Source organism: Belonocnema kinseyi, chromosome 1 (assembly GCF_010883055.1).
Source record: "Belonocnema kinseyi isolate 2016_QV_RU_SX_M_011 chromosome 1, B_treatae_v1, whole genome shotgun sequence".
Classification (NCBI taxonomy): Eukaryota; Metazoa; Arthropoda; class Insecta; order Hymenoptera; family Cynipidae; genus Belonocnema; species Belonocnema kinseyi.
Window position 1 is genome coordinate 179,135,016 of NC_046657.1, and position 2,624 is coordinate 179,137,639.

Sequence of the window (2,624 nt, forward strand, 5' to 3'; positions counted from 1 at the left end):
TTCTTTTTACGAACCAGATGAATAGGAGAAGCCCAAGGGCTACTCGACGGGTGACAAATACCGTCCCTGACCAGGTCTTTAAGCGCGGCTTTTGCCGCAACCGATCTATCGGGGTGCAGCCTTCGTGCTCCGTCGCCGACGGGAGGGCCAGTGGTAATTATATGGGGCATGATCTTGTCGCTAGTTTTCGCGTTGGTTGCCGCGCAGGTTGCTGTAATTTCCGGAAAAAGTCTCACAAAATTGCGCAAAATGGTTCTGAGCGGACGACCATGCTAACTCCGAAGATTGGAGTGACCTTCAGGAAACCCCTAGTGTTAAGGCCGGTTTTGCTGTCCAGGAGCTTGGATTCGTGTAAGTATTGGAATAGGCTGAAATGTGCCGGCAGGTCTGCTCCTATGATAGGATACGCAACCGCAGATACGCAGAACGTCCATGTAAATTCACGACGCAAGTCTAAGTTCAAACTAATGCGTTTATACGCGTAAGTGTAAACGCGTGAGCCATTGGCCGCAAAAAGCGCTAGATAGGCAGGCTTCGTTTTTAAGGTTTGTTCGTCAGCAGGGAGCAGCGATATATCTGAGTACGTGTCAATTAAAAATATTAGTCCTGAAACTCGATAAGGCGATGTTAGTTTTCCGATGTCAAGTTTTCGGCCGGTTTCCACGAATACGGTCTTTGGCATTTATGTGCCTTCTTATGGTATCGGTCTTTGTAAAAACATGGACCTCCCCTGTTATTGCACTTATTGCGATTTGCGGTCCGAAGTTTCCCCGCGAATTTGACCTGGCGGTGGAGCGACCGCGTTGACGCTCGAGTTGAGCTATTCGATTTGAGAGTTCCTCTCACAGCTTGGTTTGCTGCGCCACTATTGCCACGATGGACTGTGTGGCAGATTGAGAAGAGCATACCGAGGCTAGGTTAACCACGTTGGAAGTGGCTGCACTGTGCGTTGCTTCCGCTTAAGTTTGAAAAGCGGTTGGGCTTGAGGCGTCGCAAACCTAGTCTTCCAAAGTCGCAAGGGCCGACAAATCAGGGACTTGAGACATGGCCAAAATGGCGCGTATTGCGCTTGGGAGCTGCTCTAGGAAAATTAATTTGAGGACGTCGTTGCTACACGCGTTGTCATTTAAGCTTCTGAGCCGGTTGAATAAGAGCGAGGGTTTCCCTTCGTTGCCGACCGCCCCTTTTAAAAGTTGTCGCAGCTTGGCCTCGTTTGAGATGGAACATGTTGAAATTAATCTGCCTTAAATTTGATTTCATAAGTTTTTAGGTTGGCGACTAATAATGTCTTCTACGTGCGCGACGATATCTGGATCTAGCTGAGCAATGAGCTCCTGTGCTTTTGACTTTTCGCTGGTGATTCTTGCCCGCGTTAAGGCTGCATCTACAATCAGGAACCAACATGCTTGATCGTGCTTGTAAAATTTCTGCACTTTAGAGATCGACTTAACCTTGGAATTTTGGGTCGGCAGGCTGGTTATTTGAGAGAGAAGCTCTGTAATCGTGGATTGCTCCGAAGACCCGGTTGAAGATCCTGGGCCGGGCATGATGATGAGCGAGGATGACGAAAGCAGTTTGCCAAACCCGAAAGATTACAAAGTGCTCATGTAACACGTAGGCAGATTGTGATCAAAATAGAAAAATAATAAATAAGTAAACAAAAATCAGACGATACGAATTACATAAATATACACAAAACATATAAATAAAAATCAGACATGTGCTATAAATTGAAAACAAAAATAAAACAAAAATAAAATACAACAACTTTACTGCTTATAATGATGATATTTTTTCAGAAATGTGGTTGGAATCTATGCTGCTTTCGTTCTGTGTGAGAGACGTTTTGGTCCGACCCATTGTAAGTTTTTTGTAGAATTTAGCAGTTAATCAAAGTTGTTGTCACCAGTTGTAGCATTTGACCGTACAGTGTGATACGGCGGCTATGTATATGTTACGCAACTAATGGGTAAGAGAAACACACCAAAGAGATCCCATAGTTACTGAATCAGAAGCTGCAGAATAAAAAAATCACAATTCAAACTTAACAATGGTGTACTTTATTTAGTTAAAAAGAGAGGTCATTGCACGTCCAAGTTGGGAAATTAGATTACATAGAACAATGCTCGATCTTTACTGTTTCGCACATGCGAGCGATGTGTCGGCCGGACGTAGAGTGATTGTCGAGCAAAGCTCGAGTAGATAGGCGACGCAGTAGCGAGGGGTAGGGATATCGGTACGATGACCGGGAAGCGCCGAGAGAAGCGGGAACTTGTAGTAGGGAGATGGAAGAGAGAATCTCGGTTGTAAGCTAGGCGGTACGAGGTGCCTGGAATCATGGAACCCTACTACTATACTCACAGGTGGCATACGCCGCTTGCATTCTAGTGCAGTTTTGAGCACTATGCGCGCTGTATAGAATATCCCTACACAGATACGGGGCTTGGTGCCCTCTAGCGACTTTGTTGCCTAATGGTCTCAGTCGTTGTAATGACCGGATGTAATTCGCTTTCCTGCGGCTGTGAACAGCACCATCGGTGACGCGAAATGCGCGGTTTGTTTCGAAATCATGAGAATCAAAAGTGAAATACATTTCACTCAAGAAATGTAATATAAACCGAGAT